The sequence below is a fragment of the Taudactylus pleione genome, unplaced genomic scaffold (assembly GCF_031769625.1).
Source record: "Taudactylus pleione unplaced genomic scaffold, aTauple2 ptg000032l, whole genome shotgun sequence".
Lineage (NCBI taxonomy): Eukaryota > Metazoa > Chordata > Amphibia > Anura > Myobatrachidae > Taudactylus > Taudactylus pleione.
In genome coordinates, this window is record NW_028284434.1 from 28548629 (window position 1) to 28568451 (window position 19823).

The window sequence follows — 19823 nt, forward strand, 5'->3', positions numbered from 1 at the left end:
GACGTTGCTGGACTGCGCCGGGGGGGTAAGTAATGATGTATACCTGTGACATATTTGTTTGTATCACTCACAGGTGATACAAACATACTGAAAATGCTTCAATGGAATAGATATAGTGGTAATACATGTAAAAAACATGGGTAAGCCATTCTTATGGCTGGAGCATTTATTACCTGCGGTATCCCCCAACACAAATAGGATACAGCTGTAACAAGGGAATTGGTATGGATGACTGGCGGACAGGATGCCGGCGGCCAGAAGACATACAGCTGCATCCTGATGTGCAAAATCCCGACAGGGGCTGGTAAGTACACTAACCCTCCCCCTCTCCCCCCCTAACCCTCCCCTGGTGGTGCCTAACCCTAACTTCACCCTGGTGGTGCCTAACACTAACCCCCCCCTTCCCGCACCCTAAACCGAACCCTGACGAGCTGGTGCCTAACCTTAACCTCCCCCCGGTGGTGCCTAACCCTAACCCCCCCTCTCCCCGTGACCTAACCCTCCCTGGTCGGTGCCTAACCCTAACCTACCCCGGGAGGTTCCTAAACCTGACCCCCCAACCCCGGGCTAACCCTAACCTGCATACTTACCTTCGGGATGCTGGTTGTCTTGATGCCGACGTCGGTATCTTGATCTCTTTGAGATAGTGGCGTCGGCATTCTGACACCCATCGGGATACCGGCGTCGGTATATTGACGTCTGGGTGACCGTTCACTGGCATCAAGACTGCATCTCATAAAAAGCTCTGCATGGTGGCAAAGTGACAATTTTCAATGGCAGTAGAGCTTTTTGTCCTATGAGAAATGTGTCCCATCTAGAGATTGGGAGATAGAAAAGTTGGTTTGGAATCCCAATAAAAAGTTTAGCCTAATACACAAAACTTTTGTCAATAACAAAAAAGATCTAACAAGAAGAATATGAGATAGCAATCTCTCATGAGCATGGACCCCTTTCCTGATGCGTTCTTGTCTGCTCCTACCTTGTCCATCTCTGTGTCCTGGTACTGTGTCATGCCTCTTGCATGTCCTGTACAACACTGGATTGTTATATATCTGACCCATAGCGCCCAACATTTGCAGTTGGTAAATGAAATAAAATAGTGTATGCAGGATGATAATAATAATAATATAATAATAATAATAATAATAATAATAATAATAATAATAATAATAATAATAAATTCAGTAGCATTGAGTGGCTTGTAAATAGGAAATAGTCAAATATTCACCACAATGTCACATATCATTTCTGAACTATTCACTTTACGTTTTGCTAGGACAACTCATACGCTATCTCTAAAAAAACTTCAAACTATCCTCTGGGTAAATTCACCTCAGGCTACGGGGACCATAAGCAACCAAGTGCCGGCTTTGAGACAAGGGGCGGAAAGGAACAGTACATATTCATATATATCTACCCACCCAGAAGCTAAATCATTCATTACGAACGCGCAATAATGTGAGCAGGCTGCAGATATCACTCCACCCAACTACAAAACTATTGAGGAACCAATTTCTCAGAGTTTATGGACTGTGTTAAAGCCTTTCTGTCATTATCGCTGCAAATGTCATAAAATCTTATAGTTCTTCATTTGGCAAAGAAAATTTAAAAGTCATAAAGTGCTGATACATTTATACTGCCAGACTCACATAGCATTTGATTTCGTTTCATCAGATTTGTGAGAAAGTTACTTTTATTCAGTCATAGGGAGCAGGGAATAGAAAGTTAATCTTGTTTACGTTTCAGTAGCCATTGAATTCTGCTCTCAGCTCACAGAGAGCTGTTTACTGTTGTACTCTACAAAGTTATTGTATAATCTAGTTTCATTTTTACAGTTTACTTTACAGCAGATATGCCAGAACATACCTTTTGTATGCTTTTAAATAATACATAAAAGGTCTGTTTCAGAGTTAGGAGCAAATCAAAAATCGGACAATAATAGAAGCAATTTGCACCTCAACTAACTATGCAGGTGGGGATGATTTAAAATTTGGGAAGGGTGTGTCCCAGCTTATTTCAAAATCTCAGTGTAAAAACAAAGCTGCCCAGTATTAGTTCCCTGTTCATGCAAAGCAGTCAGAATTTTCCCTGCATTCAAAAACAAACAAATGAATTTGCACCCCTTGCATTGATTGCAACGCGGTTTGTTCCAGGAGCAAATTGCTCCGTTTGTTTGTGATTTGCTGCGTATCAGTCTCAAAGTGAGCGCAGTTCAACTGATGATAAGGGTCCATTTTGCCACAGACAAAGCACACGGGAGGGCAGGCAGATCTGTTGAATCCTATAATAATTATAACGGCTGAATAGGGCACCAGAATAGTAAATTTATACCCCCATAGAACGGTGCCTCGTAGAGGAGCATTAGTGTGGATCTTGCAGAATCTTATGGTTATTGGAGTCTAAGGGCAAAATTTACTAAGTGGCGGGTTCCAAACGCCCAGCGGTTTGGTGGTGGTCTGGCGGCAGTTTTGCTATGCGCAGATTTATTGAGGCCAAAACCACTGCAAAACCGTCATCAAAACACATTTTAGAATAGAACACAGCTGTCACTTAGACACCGCCACCAAACCGCCACTAAACCCCCGGGGTTTAGAACTCACCGTCAAACCACCACTAAACCGCCGGGGTTTAGAACCCACCGCTTAGCAAATTTTGCCCTAAGTTTCCCAAACTCGGTCCTGAAAGCACCCTAACAGTCCAGGTTTTAAGGATATCCATGGTTCAGCACAGATGGTTAAATCTAAAGACTAAGGTACTAATTACGTTACCTGTTCCCAGGCATAGTTATCCCTAATACATGGACCATTAGGGTGCCTTGAGGACTGAGTTTGTGATCCTCTGCCTTATATAATTGGTCTGAAATATCTTAATTCCAGATACTCTTCCTCCCATACAATCATGTGACTAGCAGGCTTCTGGAAAGATAGGTTTAAAAACATAGGGAGATCAGGCATCCTTTATGGGCTAGATCTGCACCTGTCATATTACTGTTAACTAAGATTGTCAGGGGAGTCGTTTAGGTCAATGAGGAAACACTTTATTTGGGAACATACAAAATGCTCCTGGGAGTGTATAGAGCAATTGAAAATAGTTTGTCAACTTAGTACAATAGGAATAATCAAAGATAATAAAAAAAAGCCCATATCTCCTCAGATCACAAACCAAGGTTATAAAAATTGTTTGCTTCTAGAAGCAGGTTCAGAACACCCTTTTGTTGCCACTAGCCTCTCAGCCTGCTGAATCCAAGACCACGCTGCATACAGTGTAATTCTCTGCAGACTGATTGGTATGATATGTTGACAGTTATAATTTTGACACTCATCATGCTAACACGAGACTGTCGACATGGTCATAATGTTGGCGTTTACTATGTCGACTTTCGTCATATAGACATTGATGAAATGTTGACATGTTAAAATGTATCGCTCTTGTTGGCCCAGAGGTGATTTACCTGCTCCTGATGTCTGCAGCGGCTCCAGTGGCCCCTTCCGGGTCCCATTGGTTATGTGACTGTGACTTCTGGGTCAGACCTCTGTTCCTCCGGCGTTCTGGCATTTCTTCTCTAACCCTAATCCCTAGCCTTAACACTCCCTCTAGTGCCTAATCCTAACCTTCCCCCTGCAACCTAACCACAACCTCCCCTCCAGCCTAACCCTAACCTCCCCACACAGTCTAATCCTAACCTCCCCATGCAGCCCAACCCTAACCTCCCCCTGCAACCTCCCCACACAATCTAATCCTAACCTCCCCACGCAGTCTAATCCTAACCTCCCCACACAATCTAATCCTAACCTCCCCAAGCAGCCTAACCCTAACCTCCCCCACGCAGTCTAATCCTAACCTCCCCACACAGTCTAACCCTAACCTCTGCACACAGTTTAATCCTAACCTCCCCATGCAGCCTAATCCTAACCTCTCCACGCAGCCTAACCCTGAACTGTAACCTCCCCTCACAGTCTAATCCTAACCCCCCACGCAACCTAACTCTAACCTCCTCATCCCCACGCAGCCTAATCATAACCTCCCCGCACAGCCTAATCATAACCTCCTCATGCAGCCTAACCCCAACCTCCCCCCACAGCATGAGCATCTTTAGAAAGGAGGGGGCTCCCGAATCACAGGCCCCCTCCTCTCACTCCGGTGGCCAGCAGCCGACTGACATGGCTGGTCGGCCACTGCAGAATCAATAGACTCTGGGTACTAGAGTGTGCCCAGAGTCTATTGCGCATGCGCAGATCGCCGAGGACATGGCACGGCCGCCAATTACCCGGCGATTTCCTCACAGCGCATGCGCAAAACACTGGAAAAATGTCCATATCAACCATTTTCCGGCGTTCGAGCAGCGCTGGGAGACCCGACGAGGGATCTCAGAGAGGTACGATTTACATAATATGGGTGCAGAGTGTGCGGTGCGGGCCGCCCTGCACCCATTATAGATACACCCCTGCCCCACAGCTAACCCTCCGGCCCACAGCCTAACCCTAAAGTTGATATTCTAATAAGGTCAAACGAAGTTGACATTCTGAGAATGTCGTAACATTGCCTGTCAACATAATTACTGTCAACATTTTTATGTCCACATTATGAATGTCGACATTGCCATTGCCGACCTTTGACTACATTCCCTGCAGACATACTGTATACATAGAAGCTACTAGTAGAGAAACGTCAAAAAGTGCCACATACAGTAAACAAGCATATGATTAAATAGGTCTAACAGAGTTTCACCAGCTAATTCACCAGAATTAGGGGAAACTGCACCAAAATAGAGCATTATAGTGTTCAGAGTCGAGATATGAAAGAACAATTCCTAGCCAAGGAATATGACCGACAGATGGTAGATGAGACTTGTCAGAAAGTAGAAAATCTGGATGTGGACACACTACTCACGTTCAAAAATAGCGAGAAAGAAGGAAGCAATTCCTTCAAAACTGCGTTTATCACCCAATACAATAAAGACACAAGGGAACTGAAGCAGATCCTGAATAAACACTGGCATGTGCTGCTGGGAGACGAGACTCTAACAGATATATTACCAGATAACCCTAAGATCATACACTGAAAAGCACAAGACTTAAAATAGCGACTAGTGAGGAACCACATCAAAAGTGACAAATTGGTTACTTACTATTACCCTATATCACAGCAGTGTCAGAGAAGGATTTTATCATTGCACTACATGTCACAACTGCAAGAAAGAACACACCACTACCAAGAGAATAGAACAGTTTAAATCAAATTCCACGAATGTAACTTATAGGATCAAACAACTCATCAGCTGCTACAGCACAGGGGTCATTTATTTACTTGAATGCCCCTGTGGCTTACAGTAAGTAGGCAGGACTACACGCAGATTAAAAGTGAGAGTTTCTGAACACATCCGTAAAGTGACAAAATGATGGACACACACAGCCTTTTTCTGCATTTCAAGGAAAGACATAGGGGGTCATTCAGACCCGCACGTGAGCGGCAGTATGCTCGCAAGCGGGTTGAAGTCCCCCCACTGCGCATGCGCACGACGGAGGGTGCTCCGTCGTGCGCATGCGCGAGACCCGGCGAGTGACGGGCTCTCCATCGCTCCGGGTCTCGCACCAAAGGGGGCGTGCTGTCGATGTTGATTGACAGCACGCCTCCTTTGGTGGGCATGCCGGGGCGTTCCCATGGGAACGCCTACCGTCTCAAGCCGACCCCACTGACATCACTAGTGATGTCAGTGGGAGTGATTTTGGCTCTGATAGAGCCAAAATCACTCCAGGGCTTGCGGCAGCGAGACCCTACCTCAGGGTCTCCGTCGCAAGCCCGATGGTCGCGATGGTAAGACCATCGCGACCATCATCATGGACGCTCGCTATAGCTGTGGGTGGTAACCCACAGCTATGCGAGCGTCCATGAGGACGCTCCAAAAAAAGGGAGGAGGGCCCTGATTCAGAGCGAGTGCTCTGGTCAGAGCGTTCAGCTCTGAATCAGGCCCTTAATCAGAACCCAGAGGGCCTACAATTCTTGGGGATCTCCCTGATAGAAAAGAATTGGAAGGGGGGGGGAGACTTTGAGAGGTGGTGCTTAATAGAGAAGAGCTCAAATGGATTTTCACCCTGATGACCCTGAAACTCTGTTGCCTCAACATAGATAATGAAATTAATGTGGTAATTAACAATTGATGCAAACAAGATAACCTTGTACTATAATGTTAGATCCGCCCCCCCGTCCCCCCCTATTTTTAGAGAAATTGCTGCTGGTCATAATTGGCCAGTAATAACAAGATCACCTATTAAACAACAGGGGTAACTACCATATTATTATTAACATCATATATTCTTAACACACTCATGTATGATATACTGTACGTATGTTTAGATGGCCACCAATAACAGGCACTATCCATAAAACATGGTAGGGTTTACTGTCACTAATACCACCTATTACCGAAGGAATACATTTCGCTAACCTAAAATGGCATCAGTACAATCATATCCATTTCCAAGATGACTCCTGTATAGAATTCCCAAAACTAAGATGGCACACAGGATAGACCACAACAAAGATGGCGCCGCACTTAGGAGCAGATTCAGACCCGCTCGCTAGGATGCGTTCACTCGTAGCTGGCCGATATTTGCAATCTGCTTATGCGTATGCATTGCAATGCGCATGCGTGAACCACTGCGAAAGATCAGGAAGCGTTCGCTCACCCAGCATAGACAGCCCAGCTGAATGAGTGACAGGAGAGGCCGTTTGTGGGTGGTAACAGGGGCAGGCCACTATAAACAAGGGAGTGGAGATGCGAACGCAGGCGTGCCTGAGTGTCAGAGGCATGCATAATTGACAGGCAGCGTCATTGTACACGTCACCTGGTTGAATTTCACACTGAAGTGATCGCAGTGCTTGCAGCATAGTATAGTCAACCTCAAGTGCTGCGATTGCATCCGATGGTGGTCGATTCAACAATGGTTTCAAGCAGTTCAAGGAGATGACGTGCGCAAGTGGGCGTCTTATGAATGGCCGGTGGGCGTCTGCATACACAAAGTGATCGCACGCCAAGGCATAGTGGGCGTGCTAATGCCTTGCCTTGCGATCGCCTGCCTTGCTGGACGTGCACATGATTTGCATATGCTGGGTACGAGCGAACACTTCTAACAAGTGGGTCTGAATGAGCTCCTTAGATCCCTATATAAGGGTAGCACATCGTTTATTGAGCATACAGATTTCTCTGAGGAAGGCCGAATGGCTGATACGCGTTGGAAGCATTGCATTACAAATTACACTGTGGGCCTGATTCAGAGTCGCTCGTAAGCGGCTGCTCATTCGCTCCGAGCGATGTTCGCACAACTGCGCATGCGTACGGGTTGTAATACGCATGCGCGAACCAGTCATTGCGGTCGGAAATTGTGTGCTCGCAAAATAGCGAATCCCTGCTAATTTGAGTGACAGAATGAGGCCATTTGTGGGTGGTAACAGGGGAAGGTGCTTGAAAACGGGGAGTGGAGATCCGAACGCAGTCGAGCAAAAAAGGTCAAAACGGGAGTTTTAAGGGTGTGCATAATTAACAAAGCAGCGTCATCGTCCACGTCACTTGGTTGTTTCTTAGCCTAAACTGTTCGCATGATTGCGGTAGGAAAATTCTACCACAAGCACTGCGAGCAGTTCATACGTCCTTTTGATGTACTCGATTAATCAAATAAATAGCGGAGATGACGTAGGATGCGAGCGGCCAGGGGGCGTCTTTACAAAATAGCGAGCGCATATTTCGTTCGCTCGCTCAGACATAGAGGCGTCAACAGACCGCAAAGAGCGAGCGCTCAATTTAAATAGCCTGCCCCTTTTTCTAAACGAGCGAGCGCAAATAGCGTCCAGCTCTGAATCAGGCCTTGTATACCAACCGCCACCAGCTGTTTATTAAAAGCCTCCTCGAGTTGATCAAGATGAGCGGCTGGATCCCAGCTGAGATCCAGAGTCCGCGTAGTCTTGCGATAACACGGCCTTCCAGGTTAAGAGAGGAGGGGCCGTGTACATTACCCGACTGGGGCCCCCTCCTCTCACCTCAGCGGCCGGCAGCAGACTGACACGTCCGACCACCGACCGCAGCATCAGTAGACTCTGGGCACTAAAGTGTGCCCAGAGTCTACTGCACATGCGCAGGTCACCAGGGAAATGGTGCGGCTGGCATTTTCCCAACAATATCCTCACTGCGCATGCACAAAACACTGGAGAAATGGGCGCAGCAGCCATTAACCGGCGTTCTGTGCAGGGCTGGGACACACGACACGGGACCTTGAAGAGGTAAGTATTAGATAATATGGGTGCAGGGCGTGCAGTGCGGACCCTCCCTTGACCCAGGGACCCATGTACACCGCACGCCCTGCACCAGTTTTAGATACACCCCTTTTTAGATACACCTCTGCGCCACCCCGTAAGTCTTGCAGTGGACAGGTGAGTATCCTGCATCCCAGCTAGCATGTCACCCTCACACGCTGGCACATAGAGGCGCAGCAGACAGTGAACGGACGACACAGAAGATAACCTGATCGCTCGCCAGAGGGGGAGACTTGGGTAAGTTGTGCACCTGGGGTCACGGGACGCCGCTCCGCCAGACACAGCACCTAAACATTCATCACGCATTGACTCTTTTTTTGGACACTTTTCTCATTTTTTCATAGAGACAGCCCAATACATATGAAGAATGATACATACTCCAATGAGGTTTATTCGTGACTTTTAACATTATCAAATGTAGCTGATAAGAGGAGCACTGTGACTCCCGTTAGACCCAGCACAGGAATTTAATAAATATATTTAGGACTTAAAACCTGGTTCCATATATTTCTTACATACTCTCTGTATCTAATCCTCTTGCCATCTGTGATTAACTCCTACAATACTACATAATCTAGCGCGGGTCAACTTTAATTATTTATCTATTGGTATTACTCCCTAGGGATGGGATACCCTATAGAGGTCCTGCAACTGACCGACATGAATTTTTCTGACAGAGTTTTATATTTACATCCTTTAAACTTTCACACTTATTTTGTAACACTATTACTGGAAAGCATAAGAATACTTTGAAATAGAAAGGGGCCCAATTAATAGTATATAACTACAACCTAAGAATATTCCCACCTAGAACATAAATACAAGAAGTACATACGTCAGTTCATTACCCTTATGCCACTAATTGAGAAATGTATATTTTGCATTGATATATTTCAAATGTAAATATAGTTTATTTGCATACAAGTCAGACTTTACATTTTTTTTCCTGCTTGGCTGGAAAAAGTACTAAATCTACCCAGCTTTGTTTGTAATGACTTGTAAAACTCATCCAATCGGAGCATCATGGAACTGGAGCTTTTAAAATGCGATGATGGCTGCATACATAAACAGACAGCACATCCCCACTGGGAATCTCCAGCTACTGTACATCCTTCTGATAAGTACCTAGGTGTGTGCATGACTGACAGTGCTGAAAATGCATCTGCTTTGAGGAATACATCTATATTAAGCATAGTACAGTCTTAAAATAGAAAGACAGAATTAACACATATTTTCCACATTTTCACAAATACTGTGCTGTGTCTATGACAGTAAATGATTCCCTGCCAGTAGGATCTATTGAATGCACAGTAATACAGTATGTTACAGCCTGAGCTAAGAGGGTCACATTTTCAGTGAGCGTTAGCACTTAAGGGTATATTTACTAAAGTGAGAGGCCCCTATATTACAACAAAGCATAACCCCTTTAGCACTCGCTTGATTTAACAAACAGCCGTAGTCTAAGATTACCGCTGTTAGTCAAGCATCGCTCTCGCCATCTTTTAGATGAGAGAGATACGCTTCCCATTGCCAGCAATGGAGACTCAGCGGTGACTTTCCGGCTTCAGCGAAGCCTTCCAGGCACTGCCGGGTCCCCGTGTCATGCACATGCGCAGATGGACCATTGTGCATGCGCATTACACCAGACCCCCGTCGCCGGCAGCGTTAGGCTACCAGCAGCCCAGCGGAGTTCCTTGCAGAGGAGGAGGACTTAGCAGAATCTCGCCAGAGGGGTAAATATTGGTAAATACCAGTGAATTTTTCATTAGTATCACATTCGTTGTTAAATAGGGGCCAGAGGGCCTGATTCAGAGACAGACGCTCGCTCTGAATCAGTGTGCGCGCTCTGAATCAAGGATTTTTTTTTTGTGCGGCCTCCTGGCCGCTCGCATAGCTGTGGGTGACCACCCACAGCTATTGCGAGCGGCCAGGATGATGGTCACGATGGTCAAGGCCATCGCGACCATCAGGGCTTGCGACGAGACCCTTGTGGTTGGGTCTCGTGGCCGCAAGCCCAAGAGAGCTTCTGGCTCTAATAGTGCCGGAAGCTCTCCCACTGACATCACTGGTGATGTCAGTGGGGCCGTCCACAAACGGCAGATGTTCGCATGGGAACGCCCCCATTTGTGAAGCCACCCCCTCGCCACGACTACAAAACAGGGTGAGCTGTCGATCAACATCGACAGCCGCCCCTTTTGTAGTGAGCCACGGAGCGAGAGAATTTCTCTCTCGCTCTGGGGATTGCGCACGCGCAGTGCGGCCGCTGCACGTGCGCAGAGCACACCGTTGACCCACTCGCGAGTGCTCAAGCGCTTGCGAGCGGGTCTGAATTAGGCCCAAAGTTTATAGAAATGGAGATGTTGCCCATAGCAACCAATCACATTCTACTTAACGTTTAACTAGTGTGGACCGTTAGCGAAAGCTCGTTAGCCAACACTCACCACTTTCCTATGGCAGAGTCCTGGAATCTTCGTTCCCGAATTACAACCTGGCCTATAATCCAGATCCTCTTCACCGATTAAGTATCGGTTTCAAACAATCCTGAAGCTGTAAGAGAATGGGGTAATCAATAATAATCCTCCTGTCCCTGGTGACACTATAAACACTAGGGATTATCGCAACCTTCGCCGGTTGGGTGAATGGTCATCATTGGCACGAAGCCTCAGCTACCCAGTTTTCACCTATACAGTGCTCACACACTCAGGTGTATTTTGGATCTCCCACCGTTGTGCGAGATCCCCTAACCGATGCTCAAGGAGAGAACAGACAGAAAGAGAAATACTGAATGTTTTGATCTCCCAGCGTTGTAAGAGATCCCCTATCTGACGCTCAGGTGAAGGACAGACAGACACTGAGAGATACTCACACTAGACTTCTTGTCACCTTGACGAGTTGTCCGCCAGCCCCTAAGAATCAAAACAAAACAATCCCCCTTCCTTCACAGACAAATCACACATACAATGCTGTACCAACTGGGTTACCTGATTGTATGCCCGAAAGCATGAACTTCACTTCCGGAAACTAGGTGTGCAGGAAGATACGTTCCTCCGCAAATTCTCTGCTATAGTAATGAGAAGATTCAATGCAGCCAACAAATAAACATTCTTTTACACACTACATAAACTAGGCTTAGTGACAATACACATCTAGCAGAAACATTCTCAATACAGCTGCCCCTCTCTCTCTTCCCGGCCGGCCAGCCCTGTCTGTGCCCTTTAGGACAACACTGCTGTCTTTTACCTTGCTCCTCTAGCCTGAGTCTTCAGAATCCCCACTGCGTAGATTCAGCGCCGTGGCCGGACAGCCTTTTGCACTGACTCCTGAGGAAGAATGCTCAGTAGCGTGAGCCTAATACTCAGGCCCACCTCATGGGTGACCTGGGTCTAATACCCAGATTACCTTTTCACATGAGCCCACCTACCAGTGCCCGATACCTAGTGATCTGGGCCTAGTGCCCAGGCCACTCTATTATGCAGGTCCACCTACTTGTGGGCAGTCTCTAGTGATCTAGGCCTGATGCCCAGACCACTTTATAATTCAGTCCCACCTACTTATGGCCAATATCTAGGGATATGGACCTAATGCCCAGACCACTTTATTCTGCAGGGCCACCTGTGGTGCTGTCTAGTGATCTGGGCCTAATGCCAGACCACTTTAAACTGCAGGGCCGCCTGTGGTGGAAAACTATAGGGCCTAATGCCCACTTATAGGCCCGGGCCTAGTGCCCGACGCTCTGCCCCCAGGCCTTGCACCTGATTGCGCCACGGGCCTAATGACCAAACCCTGGTGGTCTAGGGAGGAGTTTAAAGGTATGTGAAGGTGGCCCATGGCGGCCTACCCTTCTCGTCGGGAGAGTCTGCAGTGGGGAACTTCGTGAAGTTCTTTAACTTCCCACCACTGTAGAGCTCTCTCGTCCTCAGCTTCGGCTCTGCTCCCCGCCGCCAGCCGCCGCCTTCCTCGTTCAGCCACAGTCCTCATTCAGCCGCGGTACTTCTGCCTTTGGGTGTTGATCGCGGCGTCTTCTGGCATCTTCCAGCGCCCCTGGAGCTCTTCTTCCTTGCAGACGATCCTCTTCTCTTGATCCCCGCCGACAGACTGACTCGTCCCGCTCAGCAGCGCCTAATATTCGGATCCGTGAGGGGGCGGAGTTATGAAGCGGCGAGCCGTGATTGGCTCGCCATGCCAGAACCGGATTGGCTGTCCACCCGCGAGCCATTACTGGCTCGCAAATGGCGCCAAGTTCAAAATCCGCATCTTTGATTGGACGAGCTTGAATCTTTTCAGATGCAAGCTCGTCCAGCCCCGTCTCTTGCCGCCGTACCGCGATGCCCGGAATGGCGACGCCTGCCGGTCCAGTGGACACTGGATTCCGGCATGGATCAGGCCCTGCACTGATGACCCCAGTCACACTAGCACATTTTAAAAGATAATAGCTAGATTCTGATTGGTTGCTATGGGCAACATCTCCACTTCTAAAACTCTCACTTTAGTAAATATACCCCTAAGAATATTGGGATCTTATATTGTAATATACTGATTTTTAGGGGTGAAAAGAATGTGGAATGTATTAGGTGCTGCCATAGCCAGCGCCTGGCAAATCTCTTACCGGGCTGGGCATTTGCCTGTGCTACCACCTTCCTCACCCTACTCTTGACACGGTCCATATTCTAGATGCGGCAATGTGCTGTAGGACCGGGAGAGTGGCTCCACTGGCAAATTAAAGCTGCTCTGTGCACAGAGACCTGTGCCAGAGTATTAGGCTCATTACCTGTTCTACAGAGTACTGATCATATTGGGAATGATATTTTGAATCTTCAGTAGAAAGTAAAATTAGGTATAGACTGTGGGGAGATGTATCAAGAATCAGAGAGAGATAACATGAAAAAGTTGCCCAGTAGTCACAGAAAGTGCACAAAATAATCTCACTGAGAAGTTATGTAAGGTATTATCTGCAGGATAATACCTTACATGTGTATGATTGAGAATTACAAAAACAAGTACATTCCAAGGGGATTTACTTAGGTATTAAATTAAACATAAAAGGTGTAGAAGGTGAAGAGGATATTGTGCAAACAGTCAACTACGAGATTGTGATTATTTTTAAAACATGCATTTGAATTTGTAATAAAAGTTTTTAGAAAAGATACTTGAACATTGGTTGAACTATCAGTATGCACAATAAAAACAAAGTGCATGTGGCCAATGTAATGCACTAAGGGGTTAGCATTCTCTGGAGAGTTTGGCCATTTTTTACAACTCAGAAATTTACTAACCTCAACTCGGGAGAGAATTCAGGACAACTCTGGACGCTTCAATTCCCCATCGGCCAAACTCGAGAGCCTTTTCCTTAGTAAAGATAAGATTCGGGTTGCGTCTATTTGTACTACAGGTATTACCTTGTCTTTATTAACTCCACTTATCTGCATTTTTAGTTAATGTGCGCTTGTTGCCTGCTCACTGCACCGGTAGCCATTGTGTGCACTGAAGCAATATTCATGAGAACACAACCTAATAATTCAGAAGGAACTAGTGATGTCACTGAGGCATGAGGTACAACTACAAAGTGCCATATTTCCATCTGATGTCTCTAGTTCCAGCTGGATGTACTGGCTGAATATTAACTCAGGGCCTGATTCAGACCTGCTCGCAAGCGTGTTCGATGGTTGGCCAGTGTGCATGCGCGAGCCCCAGAGCGAGCGCAAAAAGCACTCGCTCCAGCGCTCGCATCCAAAAGGGATGGCTGTCGATGTTGATCGACAGCTCTCCACATTTCAAAGGCGGGGAGGGGGGTGGCTGGGCAAACGGAGGCGTTCCTGCAGGGCGGCCCTACTGACATCACTCGTGATGTCAGTAGGTGGACTTCCTGCTCTATTAGAGCAAGAAGTCCACTGGGCCTTGCGGACACGAGACCCTACCGTAAGGGTCTCGTCGCAAGCCCCATGGTCGCGAAAGTCTTGACCATCGAGACCATCACCTGGCCGCTTGCATAACTGTGGGTGGTCACCAGCTATGTGAGCTGCCAAGAGGCCGCAACAAAAAACAAGCGCCGCCATGATTCAGAGCGAGCGCTCGTTTTTTGCGAGCGCCTCTGAATCAGGGCCTCAGTACACACTGGGAAGGATAATTCAGAGTCCTATGCAACTCGTCTGCATCTTACCTTGCGGCAATAGTGGCATAGGCGGGTTGTAACAGGGTGTTTGCACATAAGTGTTGAGGTCATGCTGATGGAATTGCGGGCTAGGCAAAAATGAAAAAAAAATATATATTTTATATATTAAACCAAATCCTCTTTAGCTCTGGTTTTCCTTTTTTTGTACTGATTATAGGATGCTAGCGACCGATATTTTCAGTTTGCGCATGAGCTTGAGTCACGATGCGCATTCTTCCCGATGGTTAATGCTGGGAGCCGCAGTACCAATTTGAATGCAGAGATGCACTTTCGCCAGGCGTGGTAAGTGGGGGGCAGCTAGAAAATGTGGGCAAGTCGCGGACATGTTACAGCCAATGACTGCGTCTTAAGTTGCAGTTGTACTGTGCCTTTCATAGGACCGGTGCAATCTCCGATGGTGCAAACGATGCGGCCGAAGGTGTGTCTTAATTCGTACAGTGACAGATTAGTGCTGCAGCCAGTGGGTGCCTCTGTACCAATCCTGTCGGCTGCGGCATTAGCATAAAGGCGCAGTTACGGTGCGGCAATAGACACAGTCGCGGCTGCAATAGTGTCCACCTCTGATCAGGTCCTATACAATCAATCTCTGTTCAAATCCAAGCAGGTGAGGGGTATTACCAAGCAAGGTAATATAATTCTATATAATATCCCCTTTTTTATTCATAGCACCCGAATATTAGGGCTTTAGAAACTCATTCATTTATGCAGAGATCCATCTCTTTTAAGATGGATTTCTTTCACAAAGTAAAAGGCTGGTGCAAGTGCGCACTGATAATGATGTAAGCTATGGCAGCACACATACAGATAGGCGCTGTGTGGTACAGGCAATGCATACAGCTGGAATCAGTATGATTTACCGCCGGCCGGCCAAATCCCGACAGCGGCAGCCCGGCAGGGGTGAAAATCCCGATCGTCAAAAGGTAAGTATAACCCTATTCTACCCCCTAACCTTCCCTTAGGGGTGCCTAACCCTAATCTCCCTCCCAAGTGCCTAACTCTAATCCCCCCTAAGTGACTAACCCTAACCCCCCCTTCCCCTAGCCTAAACCTAACCTCTTGGGGGGGCCCTAACCCTAAATCCCCCCCCCCCGGGAGCCCCTAACCTAACCCTTTCCCCCCTGCGGCTGTCCTGGGTGTTGGGCTCCTGGCGTAGATCTAATGACAGGCGTCAGGATTTCGACGCCTGTCATTAGTGCCTTGCAGGGATTAGACAGTCAGGAAGCCTGCGGTCGGGATTACGTCCGTCGGCTTCCCGACTGTTTCCCGTACAGCTCAGCATACGGGTGAATTTCTTCATTTGCTTCTGTGTGCACAATACATACTGTACAAGTGTAATTACGGCTGTCTTAAGTTCAACTCTGCATTGGCCCCATAAACTGTCTCAGCTGTGTGTAGCTGATAGGTACAGAACTCTATGAAAACGGTACTCTTACATCATTGTATGTCCCCCAGCTCTCTGCCCAGTCCCTGTGCCCTTCCGATTTATAGATATGCCCAGCTATATACTTGCCATCGGAACAGCAAATCGCTCCACGCATAGTGCAAGATGCGCACCCGCAGGTGAATATGCGCACTGCGTACGCGACTGCGCCTTCATAGGAATGCATGATGTGATTTCAGTGCGCCTCGTAGCGTAACATAGCATATGTAGGCGCAGGGGATCACATGGCGCAATGCATGCACACGTTTGTGCACAATGTAACTGGGCGCATCTGTACCTGGAATTAATAGCCTATGCTGTAGTCGCATTATTTTGAGCAATGGTGTACACCCAAACTCGGATCTCAAAGCACCCTAACAGTCAGTGGCATATCCAGGGGTGTGGAGTGATCGCTTCCCCCCTAGTAAAGTCCATCCTTGATCATCTCTTTCTGCAATCCTGCACTACACAGGTTAAGATCCCACTATACACACACCCTCAGGAGTTAAATCTACGGTAGGGATGGCTATTGTCCATCGATGATTCATAATCATCGATGGTTTATGGCTGATGTCAAATGCTTTTGGCATGGTTAGGGGAGAACCAATTTCCCTCTATCGATGTATAAGCATAACCATATATATATACTTCTTTTTTATGACGTGCGGGGACTCGGAGCATAGCTCTGCCCCTGGCACCCACGAAGCCTCGCCCACAGGTTCTGTTTGGCCCATGGGCCAGTCAGTCAAAAAACAGGGATGGCCATTGGTTGGTGAAACCATCAATGGGCATCCATTGCATAGTTGGTAACCATCAATGGCTACTTGCTATATTGCCATCGATGGTAACCACACCGATGGTCATCCCTAGTCTATGGGATGGATCAGCCTGTTTGCATGATTTATTAGGTTGTGCTATGAACGGAGCTCCAAGATGGTGGGGGAGGGCTGCAGTGTCCAGAAAGTTATTTCTCCATCATAAGCCAGACTAAGATGGGGGTGGGGGTTGCTGTACGTTCAGCTCATGGAGCCGCTGAGGCTACACTGCAGTTTGCAGAAATCTGTAATAACAGTCAGCAGCAGCAGGCGTGATCCTGTCCACAGTCATATGTACTCTCTAGCCTGCCTCACCCAAGTAAGTGGCTGCAGATTTGGGCACCTACATTGAGCAGGTTCTAGTGCTGTTTGTCCTGGGCATTGACAGGACAAACTTTCAAACTGTCCCGGGCAGTGTGATCTTCCTGCACATGTCTGATTGTCTTAGAAATCTATGGGCTTTTTTCCGCAGAAATCCCAGATAGAGTTCCTTCTGCTCCCTCCTTCCCCCTGCATGTGCTGGCCCAGGGTCAAAAACCCATAAGTCAAACCTTTCCATAGGAAAGCTCTTATCGGAAGAGTTGTCCCGTGCGTAAGTAATCATGCATATGGCATCAATATATGCTGGTATACATATGATAAGGGGTGGGATGTACATGATACATCCTGTCTACAGGGGCTACATGAACATATATATCAGCTTTTATCTGCGAATGCGACAAAAAGGAATAAGAAATATAAAAATAATCCATGTGACCACCAAAATAAAAATATTTATTAAAAAAAACAATGGTAAAGGGGAGGAGTTGGGACCAGAAAGGGGAGGTGCCAGGACAGGAGAAAGGAAGAGTCACGATAAATTATTAAATCACCCTCTAAAAGAAAAGTCTAGATCTGCCCCTGCTAACAGTCCAGGTTTTAAGTAGGGGTGTGCACCGGCCACTTTTCGTGTTTTGTGTTTTGGTTTTGGATCTGGATCTTTCTTCGTGTTTTGGATCTGGATTGGTTTTGCCAAAACCACCCTTCCGTGTTTTGGGTTCTGGGTTTTGTGTTTTGGATCTGTATTTTTTTTTAAAAAAGCATAAAAACAGCTAAAATCACAGAATTTGTAGGTTTTTCTGCTCCTATGCTATTATTAACCTCAATAACCTTAATTTCCACTCATTTCCAGTCTATTCTGAACACCTCACACCTCACAATAGAGTTTTTATGTCCAAAAGGTTGCACCGAGGTAGCTGGATGACTATGCTAAGCGACACGAGTGGGCGGCACAAACACGTGACCCATCTAGGAGTGACACTGCAGTGGCAGACAGAATGGCAGTTAGAAAAACTAGGCCCCAAACTGTACATAATGCAAAGAAAAAAAAGAAGTGCAAGATGGAATTGTCCTTGGGCCCTCCCACCCACCCTTATGTTGTATAAACAGGACATGCACACTTTAACAAATCAATCATTTCAGCGCTTGGGTCTGCCACACAACTGTGGCTGAAATGATTGGTTCGTTTGGGCCCCCACAAAACAAGCTGGCAATTAATGTGTCCCTGCACAAACTGGCTCTACGGAGGCAAGATGTCATCCTCATCCTCCTCATCCACCGATTCCTCACCCTCTTCAGTGTGTACATCCTCATCCTCACAAAGTATTAACTCGTCCCCACATGAATCCACCACCACAGGTCCCTCTGTACCTTCTGGAGGCTGGTCTCCCTGGAAGAGCTGATAATTCATTTTGATGAACATCATCTTCTCCACATTCTGTGGAAGCAACCTCCTACGCCTTTCGCTGACAAGGTTCCCGGCTGCACTAAACACTCTTTCGGAGTACACACTGGAGGGGGGGCAACTCAGGTAAAATAGAGCCAGCTTGTACAGGGGCCTCCAAATTGCCTCTTTTTCCTGCCAGTACAGGTATGGACTGTCTGACATGCCTACTTGGATGCTGTCACCGATGTAATCCTCCACCATTCTGTCAATGGTGACAGTATCATATGCAGTGACAGTAGACATGTCAGAAATTGTTGCCAGGTCCTTCAGTCCGGACCAGATGTCCAAACTTGGTCCTGCCTGCCCTGCATCACCGCCAGCGGGTTGCTTAGGATACCTAAGTTTTTTCCTGGCAGCCCCAGTTGCGGGAGAAAATGAAGAAGGAGCCGTTGACGTGTCACGTTCCGCTTCAGCTGACAGTGTGTTCACCAGCAGGTCTTTGCACCTCTGCAGGCTTGTGTCGGCCGGAAAGAGAGACACCACATAGGCTTTAAAACCTAGGATCAAGCACGGTGGCCAAAATGTAGTGGTCTGATTTCAACAGATTGACCACCCTGGAATCCTGGCAAAGTGAATGAAGGGCTTCATCCACAAGTCCCACATGCCGAGCGGAATCGCTCCGTCTTAGCTCCTCCTTCACTTTCTCCAGCTGCTTCTGCAAAAGCCTGATGAGGGGAATGACCTGACTCAAGCTGGCTGTGTCTGAACTGACTTCACGTGTGGCAAGTTCGAAGGGCTGGAGAACCTTGCACAACACAGAAATCATTCTCCACTGCGCTTGAGTCAGGTGCATACCCCCTCCTTTGCCTATGTCATAGGTGGATGTATAGGCTTGTATGGCCTTTTGCTGCTCCTCCATCCTCTGAAGCATATAGAGGGTTGAGTTCCACTGCGTCACAACCTCTTGCTTCAGGTGATGGCGGGGCAGGTTCAAGAGTGTTTGCTGGCGCTCCAGTCTTCGGCACGCAGTCGCTGAATGGCGAAAGTGGCCAGAAATTTTTTGGGCCACCCAAAGCGTCTCCTGCACGCCCCTGTCGCTTTTCAGAAAATTCTGCACCACCAAGTTTATTGTGTGAGCAAAACATGGGACGTGCTGGAATTTGCCCAGATGTAATGCCCGCACAATATTGGTGGCGTTGTCAGATATCACAAATCCCCAGGAGAGTCTAAGTGGGGTAAGCCACTGGGCGATGATTTCCCTCAGTTTCTCTAAAAGGTTGTCGGCGGTGTGCCTCTTACTGAAACCGGTGATACACAGCGTAGCCTGCCTTGTAACGAGCTGGCGTTTCTGAGATGCTGCTACTGGTGACGCTGCTGCTGTTGCTGCGTAAGGTGATACATCTACCC